This window comes from Vidua macroura, chromosome 2 (genome assembly GCF_024509145.1).
Source record: "Vidua macroura isolate BioBank_ID:100142 chromosome 2, ASM2450914v1, whole genome shotgun sequence".
Lineage (NCBI taxonomy): Eukaryota > Metazoa > Chordata > Aves > Passeriformes > Viduidae > Vidua > Vidua macroura.
Genome location: NC_071572.1, coordinates 85,469,651 through 85,486,253, shown reverse-complemented (window position 1 = coordinate 85,486,253; position 16,603 = coordinate 85,469,651). Strand labels below are relative to the sequence as shown.

The 16,603-nt window shown below is 35.0% G+C and overlaps 1 protein-coding gene across 1 annotated transcript in view; it reads right to left on the bottom strand.

Moving 5' to 3' along the window:
* Positions 1–16,603, bottom strand: part of CNTN5 (contactin 5) — a 238,293-nt gene that overhangs the window by 90,036 nt on the left and 131,654 nt on the right. The gene's annotated exons all lie outside the window — the stretch shown is intronic.

Below are 16,603 nucleotides of genomic sequence, written 5' to 3'. Positions count from 1 at the left end.
GGATGGGTTTTGCTGCTGTTTATCATGCTCCAGGAATACAATGATTGCCTGATGAATAAAATCAGAAGAATGACAGATGCATGGAGTTAGACCTTTGGAAAGGCTTATGTACTTCATTTAGTAAGGATATCAGCTGCTCCCAAGGCTCAGATGACTGCAGCAGAATTTGTCTTTGATCCAAAGCAAAGAATTGAGAGGACTTAAAGCAGCATGCTTCAGTGCTGTCTTGCTGTCTGAAACTGCCGCTCCACTCCAGCTCGTCCACACCCACAGTAATTGACAGATTGTGCAACATTTGACTGCTTTCTCCTTTCCAGACTACAAAGGACAAAACTGAACCGTGTTTTTGCTTAAGTACCTCCTGGTTAAAAGCAAGGCAGGTTATGGGAAGTGAGCTCTGGTTCCTTTATAGTCTATGCTGCGTGTCTAGCAGCTCCATTTTTGCTTTATCAAAACTAATTCAGCTTTTCACAGAGGCACAAAGGGACAAACCTGTAAAAGGATTAATATAATCATATTCAAACAGAACTCAGTTATAGACTTTGGAGTTTGACACCAAGTGAATTCAATGAAAACAAAAAGGAACAATTGCAACTGGAGGTACCAGAGCTAGGTAGTACCCTCCACTTCTGTCCCTCTTGGTGGTGGTTATCCTCTGACACTGGCTGCATCAACCTAACAGGTACTAGAGAACCATATGTTTTGAAGATGCTCTGAATCTTAGACTAATTCTTTATCTAGTGTCAGTGCCAACCTGATGCCCATTGTGCCCATGAAGGCAGCCTGAGCTCAGCCTGCCCCTGTGACACCAAATTGCTGCACTGTAGGGCAGAATCAGCATCTCATATTGTCATGCACTGTTGGTGGGTTCTGTGTCAGTCACTACAATTCTGAAAATAAGTGCCATTACTGCACAAACAGATGCTCTTGAAAATAAGTGTACATTTTTGGATTTGCATGCATGGGATCAAAATAGGCAAAAATTGGAGGGCCCTGCCTCATCTTGTTCTCCTTTCCCACATTGCTACAGTATTGCAACCTTGTAGGGTACCACACCAATATCTCCTTATCTGCACTGCGTCAGAGGGCTATCAATCAAAACAGTATCAATTATGTAAAAATAATGTAAGAGTAGCAGTTAGAAATTGCCTTATAATAATCTCAATAATATTATAATGTATAATTATAATATATTTTATTTATAAAAATAAAATTATAAATGCACCTATTTATAATATTATAATATATAATTATAATATTATTATAATGTATAAATGTAACCAATTTTTTAGTATATATTGATATAATTAGTATGCATTTTGCCATGCAGAACTGAAGATTAGCCCTCCAGAGTCACAGAAATTAGTAGTTTAATTACTGTTAATACACCTAGATCCAAGATTAAACTTTTTGAAACACACATAATTGCTTACTGCCTAAAACTTCCTATTAGGAATATTTATGTAAAGGGTTTACAGGGTTATAACTTCAATCATAGTCAGAGATACTGAAATGAAATGGGCCTGAGAAAATATGTTAAAATCTGCTATGAACTCTCTTCAGAAGAATAAATTAGTAATATCTTCAATTTTTCATTGTATCACCTCTCATAATGCATTTGAAAAAGACAGAAACAATTTGTTTTATCTAGAGTTCCTCAACTGCCATCAGGTAATTTTGAAAATGATAAAATATGACATTAATGTGATTAATGAATGCATTTTGTAAACAAATCAATTAAAAATAAATCTGAGTAGTAGTTAAAATTCATGGTAATTAAAAGTATTCATTAACACTGCACAGCTGAGGACACTAGATAAAAGTCTGAGGAACTGCTTACATTTCATTCAAGTCCCTGCTACTGAATGTTTTGTAAGTAATTATTTGCTATCAACTTGCAGGATAGATCCTAATGTCCTTAAATCTCCTAAAATTTTAATTTAGATTGTTTTCATTAGTTTGCTTTGCTGTTAATGTAACAACAGCAGAGATGCTGGCTGCTAAGAAATGTTGTATTTCAATGTCAAAAGAGAAATCTGAAATGGGTATTATTTCTAAGAAAACGGATAACATCAGATTCAAAAATCCAGAAACAATCTTGTTGCTACACTACTTTAGCATAATGAAAACTGTCAGAGCAGCATCTGTTGTGTTTTAGGGCCTGAGTGGAGAGATTTTCCTGCTACCTCTGATTGATTGTGGAGATCCATCACTCAGTGTAGAGGCTGAGCATGGATAATGCATTTTACTGGTATCTTATTCTGCCCTTAGCTGACAAGGGTTAAGATAAACACAGCAACTTATGAACATGATATCCAGCTTGAAAATAAGCTCTGTGGTTTTTACAAGTTTTTGTTCAGATTTGGGTTTTTTTGTTGGTGTTCTGTTTGGGGTTTTTTGGTTAGTTGGTTGTTTTTGTTTATTTGGTTTGGTTTTTGCTCTTGTTTTTTCTAAGAGGGCATGATTGCTCACAAAAAATAAAGCTTGACATTAAATATTTTTGAATGGATCACGTGAAAGGAGGTTGTAGCAAGGTGGAGGTCATAATCCGGAAGGGAAATGGACTAGAAGTACAAACACAGGAACGTATAGAAAAACAAATAAAAATCAGCTGGAAGAAAGAAATTTCCAAAACTAGCATAGGAAGAGTCAGATACTTATCCTTTTATGTATTTCTATTACATCTATGTTCCTTTTTAAAAGAAGACTTGTTATACTCAAACATGCTAATTTGCAGGGAATAAGGAGGCTCTGAGGTGTGAAGCAGTCCAGACTAGATCATCCAGCAACCTATTACAGTTCTAACCTCTATAACACTGAGAAATAACCTGTTACTCTGTTCTTTTGTGTCTCATTAGCACTGACAAAAGAGTATATACTTGGCATTCAGCAATGCACTTCACAACAGAAGAAAATTAAGAACATTTAGTGGCAAGGGAGCATCATTCCAACTATGCAGCTTCTTGTTCACAATGAACAAGAATGGATAAAGGCCTGGAAGTAATGCAAATCATGAAAAAGACAAGTTGCCTCTTGCACATTTCCATGAAAGCAGAAGATCACTCTTGTCTATTGCCGCTGGATTTAGGATACAGAATGTATTGAGCTATTGTACAACTTGTCCTAAGGTAGCAGAAGTTATAATTCCTTGGATTTGATAGCTATCTGTACAGTAAATAGCTCCTCTGATATACTACAAAGTAGAGTACAGCAAGACTTGTTCAATGTTTTGAATTACCAAGAAAGCGGATTTGGACTGAGCTGAAAAATGTTCTTTGTTCTATTTATCTTTACAGTAAATCGCAATTCAATACTCAGCATAGCAACTCTATTTGATGTCAGCATGTTTTGCCTTCTTTCAAAAACATATAGTATGCCAAAATTTACTGAACGTGCTAATTTGTTCTATGTAGTAATTGATTGTCTAGAAAAAAAAATACAAAAGGAAAAACACGTTTGACAACTAACAGAGCCATTTCATTACAACAAAGCAGAAGGCTAAATTCAGCCTTTCCTTAGTATGGAGTGAGGTAACTGAAGACACTGGAGCTGTATTTATACCAGGCCTGCACACAGACATTTATGTCTGATGCTACATGCATTTGCAGGTTTTCTGACTGACAGAAGGATAGTAAAGCTGTGCCTACCCCCTGTTTCTTATACATGTGGAGGGTATATTCAGGTAGTAAGAACATATACAAAAATTACAGGAAGAGCAAGATACATTCAGGTATTCATGACACTTATTTTGTTCTTATCTCAGTGGAACAAACTGTTTATCTTCTAACTGAAATACAAAAGTGTATAGGCAGAAGACCCACTACTAGAAATCTATTTAACTGAATGTTTACTCTGTCTTTCAAAGCCACTTTAATGGTTTGTGAGAAAAATGGATTTTAAAAAAGACCCTAACCTTGTCGACAATCCAAGCCAACAAGAAGCTAATAAATACTATTGCAAGTTACTGACATAAAAAAAAAATCAACAAAAAACTCCAACCACCCAAACACCCTTTTAAAAGTACTATATTTGTTTGAAAAGAAGGATTCAATTGAAAAAAACCCAGTAGATACCATTTCTGGTTTTGTTCTACAAGGAACCTTAAGCTATTAAGAAATTTGTAGTTTTCAGGATGTACTGAAAACTACAGTCTTTTCCAGTTATCTGTATTTATTGTATATAGCCTGATTATATCTGTTGTCTGGTAGTATCCATCATGTGCTATATATACTTTTTCTAAGAATATATATATATATATATATATCACTGCTATTGTGGGCACAAAGCATCACTGATAAAAGAGGAAAGGAAGAAAGTGAAAAGCAGGAAGGGAAAGTTAAAATGCATAGGACACTGTTCTTAATTGTTTACTTGGAAATATCTTTAGAAGACAAGGAAAATGCCAGCAACACTAAGAAAAAGACACTAAGCATTATATTCTTTTCAAGTAATAAACATAAAGTGAAGCCCCATTTGAACACAGAACTTTAGATAAACTGAGTATGTAAATGAAATAAAATTAACCTTTGTCTTGCTATACTATTTCAATTTAATTGTAGAGCAGATAGGATAAAGTTTGTATATCACTGTGGCATTATCTCTTTTGAGAGATGAGTTTTGTTGGCAACTGCATTATGATCAGTATTGGCATGATAGGATGTTTCCAACATTCATGGTATAGTTTCCTTTTAGCATCAAAGCATCAGTTTGGATCGTATTTTATCTATAACTGTGATCATGTTTTCCAATGATACCAAACTGAGTGGGAAAGTAGATACTTCAGAAAGAAGAACCTTCTGCAGGAAGATCTGGATAGGCTGGAAGAGTAGAATAACAAGAAACTTACGAACTTCAACAAGGACAAGTGTAAGGTCTTTTAACTGGGAACTCATAATCCAGGAATGCAGCACAGGTTGGGATTTACCTGGCTGGGCAGCAGCTCTGTGGAAGGGGGCCTGGGGGTCCTAGTGGACAATCTCAGTATGACCAGTGTGCTGCTGCAGCAAGAAAAGCCAAGAGGATGCTGGGCTGCATCAAGAAGGGCACCAAAAGCAGAGTTAAAGAAACAGTAATCCTGTTCTGGTCAGTGCTTTTCAGGCCACATCTGGTGTACTGCATTTAGTTTTGGTCCCTGTTATACCAAAGAAATGTGGAAAGGCTGGAGAGAGTCCAGAGAAGGGCCACAAAGATGGTCAAAGTGCTGGGAAGCCTGACACATGAAGAACAGCTTAGAGAACTGGATTTATTCAGCCTTGAGAAAAGAAGGCTCAGCAGACACCTTATCAGCATGCTCCACTGTTTAAAGAAGAGAGGAAACTTCCTTTTTATGAGGAGATACATCAAAGGGACAAGGGGTAATGGGTGCAAGTTACTCCTAGGGAGATTCCAATTGATCAGAAGAGGAAAATACATCACAGTAAGAACAATCAACCATTGGAATAACCTCTAAACAGAATTGGTGACTTCTCCTAATGTTGGACACATTTAAGACACAGATGAATAGGTTTCTGGGCTATCTTGTCTTGATTGTACTTTTGACAAGAAATATTGAACCAGGTGATCCTTAATGTCCCTTCCAACTGGGTATTCTATGATTCTATGACATATTTTGATTTAAAGGTAATTGAGATCAGTGGCTCTTTACAGCAGTCACTGTGTACTGTCACTTCTTTGCAAGCACTGACAGCTATTGAAGACTGTTGCCTTTATGTGTATTTGCCATCCATGCCATTTCTGACAACACTTATTCACAAATCTAAAATTTTCCCTTGGTCATACATGACAGGCCATGATAGGCTCAGATGACACTGAGCATTACGTTTTCTCTGTCACAGAGCTGCACCACGCAGGAAGAAAGCAACTTTGTTGACACATGAAAGCATTTTTTGCAGACATTATTAAGATATCTGTAGACTATAAGAAAGGAAGAGTCAAGGTTCACAGACTTATTTGGCTTTTATCAGTGTAAGTTGAAGTGAAGCATCAAATGCATGAAGATTAGTGCAGTTTTCTGTGTTTGTAAAAGTAAGAGCTGCCCACAGGCTCATCACGTATGGAAAGTCCACTGTCAGTTCAAGGCACCAGGGGAGATAATGAACCATGCAAAGAACCCATCCGAAGAAAAATTAAGACATAACTTGCCCATTTACCCTGAGAAATTTACCCTGCTAAAGGAGCAGAAGTGTGTCACTCTGAAACATTGTGTGGTGGCCTTTCTAGAAGCTGGTTAGAGGACAAAAAAGAAGTTTTGGTCATGCTATTTCCGGTGTAGGACATACAGGAAAAAATAGGAAAAAGAAATCAGCTGGTATTCATAACAAAAATTTCACTTGCAAGGCAAAGCCAGTGGTTTTCCATCAATATACAAAACAGAAAATGTAAGGATTATTCCCTCAGGAATGCTTCTACTTTGAGTGCCCAATTTTGTTTTTTAATAAGATCATTTTTTAATAAGACATGTTAATTCATAACAGTGCAGGGTCCTCAAGCTACAGAAAGATATGATGTCCTTTTTAGAAGATAAATGACTCATCAGATTTTAGTCTAATAAGTTACCAAACTGTAAATTTATTTAGTGTATTCACTATTCCTATTATAGATTTGAACAAAGATAAAATCAATCAGGAACAATACCAGCATATTAACTCACAAATTAAGTTAATATGCCACAATCAATGAGTTCTCAGAACATGGGTCTCCTTTTTATTATATCCCACATAATTTCAAGACAGATAGTTTTTCAGTATTCTCAAATAGATTTTTTTTTTTTTACTACAACAGTTAAAAAATTGTAAAGAGAACTTATCTTTTAGTTCAGGAAAACAGGGATTTTCTGCCATGTATTCTGGTAAAAGGTTGCATTAGAAATACTTGAATCACTTGTAAGCAACAACCTTTTAGTTGAAAAGAAATAGTTTTAAAACTTTTTTCCTTAAATTAAATTAATGAAAAAGTATGAAGTTTGAATAATTTTAGTTCAGCCCATAATGCCATGGTTTTTTTCAGCATATGTTGTCCAATGTTAATTAAAACTAATCTGTTCTCTGCTAGGTAGCTATAAGTTCTTGCTTGAACTACATGTAGAAACTACCCAAATTCTGAAAATATAAACTCAAGACCAAGTTTTCTTGTGATGATGCTTCCTCCCAAACTCAGTTTATTCCATAGTCACAATATGAAGCCACACATTGTTTTTTTTTTCCCCCAAATGATTGCTATTAATTTTGTTGCTTATTTAAAAATAATTATCATAAGTACATCGAAGCACTATGACAGCCAGGTCTGAATCACTGTTTATTCAACTTTGGTCAGGACTAGGACTAGTGATCTTGCTGGGTCCCTTATAACCTGACTGATGATCTGATAATATGTCTAATTATCCCTGCAAGCCTCTGCAGAAAAAATTAGAAACACTGCTCCCATCCCACTAGTCAAGATGAGGAATCCAGAGAATTAAGTGATTTATGGTGATGGCAGTTCTTGTCAAAGTCATGTTTCAGTCCCTAATGTTCATCTCTGTGCATGGTATTCAACTTTTTTAATAAGAAGCAATGTTTGAAGACTTTTCCAAGATTAAATGAAAAAAGAAACAAAAGCACCCAAAGTGAAAATACTGAGACATGGAAACAGGGATTTGATATCATTCATTTGCTGGAATTCTATTCTCAAATTTAGGCTTAATTTCTGTGGCAGAATCCTTGGAAGTAGTAGAAAGGTACATATCTCCTCCCCTTCCTTATGAGATTGTCAAGCAATTTCAGTGACTCTTGCCATGCAAAGCTTATTTCTTACTGGCATAGACCATTTCATCAATATCTAATCTAGTGTTACATATTTTATCAAACTTTTTTTGTTTCACTTTAAGAGCTGTTATGATCAGCGTAAAATAAACCATAAAGACAAGCAAAGAAGCATGGAATTGCCTGAAACAGGTAGTTATTCTGTATCCTGAGTGTACTGTTCATTCAATTACACAGAAAAAAAAAATAATAGGAAGAACTTGATGGTATTTACTAAAAACAGTACATGCATCTCCTCTATTATAGTAGCAAGAAATAAAAGCCCATGATCAGATGCATAGCACAACATATGCATATATTTAATAAATAATGTAATTTGCACATTTTAATACTTAGATTTAATATAAATATTTAGTACTTATATACAGTACATTGTATACTTACTATATCTATTTAATATGTTTCCCATAATAAGAAAAAAAACCCTGCATTTGTCCAAGAGCATACAGAAAATATTCTTAGTGATTAATGTACATTTATTGTGGGTATTTAATGCTGTAGTACAGGTGGATAAGGGTTACTTATCTCCTAAAGTTTTTAATGCAAATTATTCTTTTTCCACCTATATTCCTGTAGAAGCTTTTCTCTAGTTAAGAATTTGTCTCCTTAGAAGACAGTTTTGTGGCACTTTTAACTACTTCTATATTTTTTGGCCATTCTCCTGAATGTGGTTGACAGAGGTATCCTCAGTAATTGTTGAGGTCAGGGATCTTAGAGAAACCTTATCCTCATTACTCCAAATAGGGATCACATCACTGGTTTTCTCCACTAAAGATCAGAACTGTACAGCTCAGCATCTTAGAAATACTTCTATTCTGTTCCAATTAGAAAATTGAGGAAATTAAACATATTGAGCCTGAAACTGGCAGGACATAGGAAAAAAATTTAAAGATAATTGGAAGGGGGTAGTAGTACTATCAAAATATTCTCCTTTTAAAAAACACCAATATATCAATTATATTATAAACTGAAAGATTTCTTTTTCTTTAATGCCCAGCAGGCTATGATTCTTTGGTGATGAAGTTGGGTCAGTGCCTAGAAGTAGTCTGAACCCTTAAATAAACATACCCATTTCAGTCCCCAGATATTCAGTCCCCACTTAAGTAGGATGATGATTGTGCAAATTGTAGCATAATTTTATCTTGTGGTTATAATCAGTCTTTTGAACCAATGGAAGGAAGGAACTACAAATGAAAAGAATTTAAACAGCAAGAATATAATCAATTAATTCCCGACTAAGGCAAGCCACCATATCTAAAGGAAAAGTTGAATACCATTGAAGGCAATGTAATAGATGGATTGGAGTCAGGAAATTTATATCAGTGCCAAATCAATTACAGGTTGCAGGTGTCCAGAATTAATTAAAATAAATTGCTGTAAATCAGGCATTAGCTATCTGTCATCTGTGAAGAAAAGCAGAAAAGGAAGCAAAAATAAATGCATTTCTTTTATAGAAATGTTGAAAAATATAAAAAATAAATGTTAAAAATAATTGTTTATATTGGTTGGCAGAGTTTTTATTCTAAAATCAAAAGTCTATGAAGGTCTCTTCTCAAAGTAAAATGTGATTCATTATTAGAAAGGGATTTATATCAAATGACTTTGTGGAATATGATGTTTATACTTTCTGTGTTTAAGACTGGAGGTAATACAGGTTGCAGACATTAAAATAAACTGACCTCTGTATTGCACAGACAGAACCTGCAGTGCAGGTAAATAAATATTGACTTATACTTGCAAGTACCTAGAAAAAGGAATTCTAGAACAAATATTTAAGGATACTTAATGTTAGGAACTGTTTATATAAAAGTGATACTATGTAAATATATAGAAACATTTTTCAATGTTACTTTTGCTTGTCACTAAAAAAATTAATATTCAAAATCATATCAAATAGTTCAAGGGTCATAAAAATTACTGTCTGATAAAATTCCCTACAAAACCATAGAAGTCAGGTAATGAAAACAATATGTGTATTTTCCTAAATGTTAGAGAAAGGATTGGGCAAAGTCAACTTCTACATCCACAGAGTACCAAGGACAGTGAAGTTGCAGTGTGCATGACAGAAGTCCCAGCAATGTTGTTTTTACTGTAATGGGAGATTTACCCAACAAAAAATGCTGAAATATACCAGGTTCCAAAACAATTTGATGAAGAGTAGAGGAGGGAAATCTGTGGTGTTTGCAGAAGGAGAGGAAGAGAGAAAAGGACACTGGAGGCAATGAAAATGAGATGGCTTTATCTGCAATATGCACAATGCTCACAGAATCATCTCAAAACAGTGTGAAAACTTGATGTGTTTCTGAATTGCATGCAGGAATGACACAGGTCTGCAGAATCCCTCTGGCTTTTCCTGCATGATACATTAGACATGCAGTGTCATGACAGAAGTGTCAAATTTAATTACCTATGTTCTCTTGAAAAGGAAAACGGTTGAAAATAAAGCCTTGTAAAACATCTACTGAAAGCAATTACTCAGGAAGCTAATAGCAATCAACTTCTTTAGTCACCTGTACTGCAAATCAAGGCCCAGCTTTTTAAGCAACTTGTGTAAAACCACATACACTTGTAAAACAAGGGGATGACAGCTGAAAATGAGAGAAATCTGTAAATTGGATGAGGAAGGGAAGAATAACAACTCAACATTAAAAAACACCAGTTAGTAGGCGGTCTTCCTGAAATTATTTAGTGGAGACAGAAAATACTGGAAACCTTGTGACCAGGGACATAACTGGCCAATATAGTGGTTTGTGTATTGTAAAACATCTATGAGTTTCATTTGTTTCTACATTTCTAGTCTGAAAGAGGAAACATTATATGACTCAATTCTGGGTACTGCACAGTCCAGGTTACAGCCTCATTTTTCTGCTAGTTTGTTTCACACAGATCCCATTCACACCCCATCTGTTTTTCAGGGCATAATTTGGCCTCAGATCTTATCCACCAAATCAAAGTTTATCGTATATCACCATTAATGTGGTAAACAGTTCCCATGACCCTTTGCCTGTCTATAAATCACAAGCTGTGAAGATATTCCATGGTGATCAAATCAGTCAGTGGAAATTTCATTAAATGCAGTTTTTCAAGCTGCTATTTATAAACAAGGGGAATTAATTTTTTTCCTGTAGTAGAAAATTAGAGTATAGCTTACAATGATTTAGATATACTTTTTCTGAATTGCACATTTAACTGAGAAATGTATTTATATCCTCTTACTTAAAGATGGGCATATCAACTCCTGTCCTATTCTATGAACAGTGTTTATAATTTAAAAAGGATCTGATGAGAGCTTTGACATACATCAGAGAAAATATTTCTATTGTTTTCATGTGTCATATTGACATATCTCACTAATACTACTACGTGCAGTATTTGGTGTCTCATGACTAGCAACGTGTCCTGGGACAAACTCACAGTGCCAACTCTTCTACACAGAAAGCATAAGCTTTTCATCTTGACTTCTGCATTTTAAATAATAAATTGCATTTCTTCCACAAACTAAAAAACCTGTTTACCTAAACATCATTCGTTTTACCAACCTGCATTCTCACATGGGAACTGCATGTGCTTGATCAGTGCATAACACAATGGATGCAAAGGCAACATTGATAGCAAATATGTTATTTGCACATTTTTGAAAGCTGAATCGTTATATATAAAAATAATTTGTTGGGAAGGAACAAATGCAATTTTATTTGTTCCTTTCCATCCAATTTTCTGCCTCTGTTTGAATTACGAAATTGTTGATCCTAATTCAGTCGCTAGAGGATGAAGTGAAAGGACTATAAATAGTTCAATCAGGTTTTGTTCAATGCTTTTTGGTTAAAAGTTAACAAGCTCATGTAATGACAAGCAAAGTGGCTCTTTAACATTTGTGATCCCCTGATTTTACCTGAATTCAATTTTCACGTTATTTGTTCTTTGTCTCATGACTGTGAATAATTTACATTCATTTAAATATAAGATTTTTTTCTCTGTATAGACCTGGAATAGAAATCCTCTGTGATAATTCTAAATGCTAAAAATAATCAACTTACATAATATTCAGTGAGACATTTAAGGTTCTTCATCATGTTCTGGGCTCAGGCTTTGAATCTTTTACTGGGAAATTGATATATCTTACAAAATGAGAAAGGTGCCACTTTTCTGTTTTAACTGTTTATGTTTTAACTGTTTCATGTTTTATCCATTTCTGGTGCAGTTCTCTGCTCACAGCCAGTTTACTGCTAAGAATGTGACAGGAGCAGCAGCTGGTAATTTGTCAAGACTCCTTGAAACTTCATTTAGTTGCTTCAGTAATTTTAATGCCTATCCAGAGTCCCTTGAGTAGAATCCCTCCTATTGATCAAAATTCTCCACTTGCTAAGTGCAAAATCTAAGTTAACAGTACATGGATAATAGCACTGCAGAGAAATCTACTGCAGAGATCCACAGAGTGCTGTTAAGAACCTGGGGCATTGATGCTCATTTTTCCAATCACCCTGCTATGAGAATGAAAGCAGCTGCAGAGAAATTTCTAAACTTCCAAAATGTGCATTAAAAGCATGGAAGGTGTTTCTTTTTTTCTAGCAAGGTTTCAACATCATACTAAAGAGCATTAAACCACAATCTACAGTAAGAAGTTCCTGTCCTCTATATTTAAGGAGAAAGGAAAATGCTTTTGAAGTCCTGAATCAAGAGTTTTAAAGCTGAGTGCATTTTCCTGCGCTATGTGTTCACTTAAGAACTGCTTCTTTTGTTGGCAGAGCTGTTCTTGACTAATCTCTAGAGTTTTTTACCTGTTGCTCATTTTCTTGCTTGAAGTGTGTATTGTGGAAATATCAATGTAAACCTTGATGTTTGTAATATTACAAGTGAAACGCTTCAGTTGTTTCTGTAATTAAACTGTTTATTTTATATTAAAACAAAGGCTTAGCTAGTTCAATATATGACAGCAATTTTGTCATTTACTCTTTCACATGCCTTTAAGGTACAAGTAATTATACAATTTTGATACTTTCCTCTACATTAGGAAGGTATTTGCCTGATTTTCTTCTGGCTTCCAGATACAAGTTAAGCAGAATTTTAACATAATTGTCTGTGTTCATTGTCTGTGTCTCTTCCCTTCGAATTCTTCTTCAGTCCTTCTCTTAACCTAGCACTTCCCAGATGGGGCAGTGTCTGACTGCAGCATCCTCTCTGGAACCTTTGTTACTCTGCTCACACCATGGTTGAGGTTGATACTTTAAGAACTGCTGAGAAGCCCAAAATAGAAAGAAAATTAACTGTAAATGCTATTTCTGATAATACTTAGGTTCTGAAAATATTAGACATGATATTTAAAACTAATCAACTCCTTGGATCTGACTTCTTTCAGTTTGATCAGTTAAGGAAGTCTGTAAGTCTGGAAGAATTGCAGGAAGTCTCAGATTTGGGTTTGGGAAGATATCTTTGAAATATTAGCAAATGACAAAATGCCTCCTAAAATCATGTCACAGTTGGAGACTATAGCATGGATTGAATAATAAATGCTAAATGGTTAATGGAGGTATTCCTGAACATGATAGAAAACTGACTCTTTTTTCCAACATTGTTCCTGGATACTGGAACTGAGAAAAAAGGTAGAAGCTCAGCGACTTGATTTACAGATGAAACCTTGGGAAGCTACTCACTAGACAAAGGACTGGAATGTAGAATGAGATTTTTTTTATTTAGTTAAAGATAGAAAAATTGTAAGGAATTTGTTTCTCAAGTAAAGGGAAAAAATATTTCTGGGAAAGGGTGCCAGAAATAAACTAGGTAAATAAACAGCTTGAAAATTATTACAGAAATTGGAAAAGGGGTTATGATGTAGGGAGGGTAATATAGAGAAAGGTAAACTACACTTTGTTACACACTGAAATAAAGGATGCATTACATAGGCACTTAAAGCAGGGAGAAAGAACAGCTGTTTGGATCTTTTGAAAGTAAACAAAATGAAGTCTCTAAACTACAGTACTTTTTCACTTAATGTTCTTAAAGTAATGATGAACAGAATAAATAAATGTATGAAAAAGCATGTTATTGTGAATAACCACCTGGAGATAATACCCAAACTTATCCTTTGGCTTTACTCAGTTGACCTTATATCACTGAGAGATATTTGCTGTATGTACTACTAAGGAATGTGTTTGGATTCTGAGTAGAAACAAGTTGTCCATGGAAAGAAATGCAACTGAAGACTGGTCATCTGAAAATGAATTCAAGTGATGAATTCAAGGTAAACAGAAACATAGTTTTTTTTTCTTTACATAACTAATGAGCTGGAAAGGGTAACAGGACTCCTTCTGTGCAGTAATCTGGAGAGAAGCTACCAGCAAGGTAGAGCTACCTATTGCTACACCATTTGTGCAATCAATTTTCAGCCCAAATGGATGACAGGGCAAAAAACATGGTGCCACAAGTTCAGTACTTATGAATATAGGCAATATGCTTTTCATTTGTTCACAAACCTTTGTGAACGGCAGTAAATGAAATGCCATGTAACAATCTTAAAAAAAATCCCATGTGTGAGTTTAGCTCCACTAATTTGGTAGAACTCTTTTTTCAATTTTTTCTGTCTTATTTCCTAAAATGATACCTCATTTGTAGAAGAAAATGATCTACATAAAAAAAAAACAAAAAAACAAAACAAAACAAAACAAAACAAAAAAAAAACCACCAAAAACCCCAAAAAAACTCCAATTTAAAAAAGCACGTGCATACAGAAATCAACACACACATAAGGAAAAAGTAGCAGACAGGGTTAAATTAAAATTTATTATCTGCAGAATTAAAAGTTAAAAAAATTGAGAATATGATCTTCAAGTGAACAGTGCTCCTGTTTTTATTATCCAACCAGTGTATAGTCAGTTTTATTACACAGTTCCCTACACTCTGGGGTCCTGTTGGAAGTGTCTGAATTAGTTCTTTTCAACATTATGTTTTTACAGTGACAATTTTTTTCATTAATATTAGAGCAAATTATATTCAGGCGAACAGGAAGTCCCTTGCTAAGGAATAAATGAATTTTAATAAATAAGGATCCATTTACTGCTGTGGTTGCAAGTATTTCCTTTTATAGGACTCTGTATTAGACACAGGGGATTCTCTTCAGCATGAAATCTGGATTATATTTTCTTTTACTTATGCTTTTATCTCAGTGCCACATGAAAGTGCAGTTGAGCCATAATGCAGAAGTCAAGCATCAAGCAGGAATAATGTCTTAAAGGAAAAAGCACGTGTGCTTAAATTCAGTGGTCTGAATTGCATGAGTCTTTTAAGCTGACATTAGAGTTTAGAAATGCTGTGTATTAATGGAATATCAAAAAGGATGTAAGATATCCCTGAGTGGGTAATCAATGGACAACAAAGAGCTATTGTGTGGGCCTTGATCCTGAGTAGGGGCACTGAATGAAAATGCCAAACAAAACACAAAAACACAACTACAGTACACTGTGCCTTGCATGTGAAAGTGAGGAAGTGTTCAAAAACTGACTCAAGATAAATTCACTACTAAGGGGAATCTGGTGATTAAAACTTCAGTTGATGTATCCTTCTGAATGCTGAACTTAGCTCCTGAAGTACTAGGAATTTTAAGTCCCCAGAAATACTGCTTTCATCTGAAAGGTATTCAGTGCAGAGATGAAGTACATAGTACAGGTTATTCCTAATTGGCTTAAACACATAACAGTGAAAAACAGCACCTCTTGTCATATAACTCAGGTAATGTCATCACAGGAGGTCTTTAACTTCCTTTCTTTCTTACCTAGAAAAAAAATGTAGTAAGTATTAGAATTCCCATTATAAGGTTGTCAGAGCAAAATTAGTGCATATTTTGCTCTGAGACAGGAATTTTTCAGAGCTTAGTGATGCATGAAATCAGAAAAAGGAGAATAAGGAGAAATCCTTAAACAAGGAGATAGGTTGTCAAAGATTAGTCTGAAACTACAGAGATGTCAGTCATGAAGTCTGAACTGTTTAGCATAATTTCTTCTGAATCCACTTAAGGTCTAAGGTAAATTAAAGGTACATCAATGTTGATATGATTTAAACTTTATTTGTTGGAAAATTTTCTTACAGTATAAGCAATTTCAGAGTTGAAGTGGATCCATATTTCAACCAGAAGTGAGTCCCTGAGTATTATGCTATTTATGAAGAGAGAAATCCAAGCTGATACATGCCACCGATGCTGCAATACAGGGTCTTCATGTCCCAGAATCATGTTTGGCTCTTCCCTCAGCATGCTGTAGAGCAGTCACAACCTTGCACAAATCTGCCTGATGCAGATTCAAGCTTCAGGTGATCCATTTACCCTCCTACTAACCCTCCCTAGAACTGAGTTATCACTCACAGTAAAATGAATTCTTTCTTTTCTCCTCTGATTAAATAATTGCAAAATCTTTGTTTAGCTTGGATTTATAATATGGGGTAATTAGAAAAGTTGATTTTTTTAAAAACTTATCTTTTCTTTATACATATGAGGTGGGCATAAAATGAAGTTACTAGGAAAGTGCTGAGAAAAAAATAAGTTGAGAAAATGTTCCCATCCCAAAAGAGAAAATATAAATTGGCAATCAAAAAATCATCTATAGGGCAAATACAGTTCCCAAAGCACAGCAAATGGGAACTTGCTCTTACTGCTACAGTTCCTGTCTGTTTTTGAGAGCTTTTTCTGGCATTTACTGGTAGCTTGCTGTTTGTAAGGATTGTCTTCCAGACTTTTGCTTTTTTTCAGCAAAGAGGAGGCTTGTCTTGGTTGTATTCTGCTTAGAGACAGCCTGTGTTTCTGTCTTCAGCTGACTGCT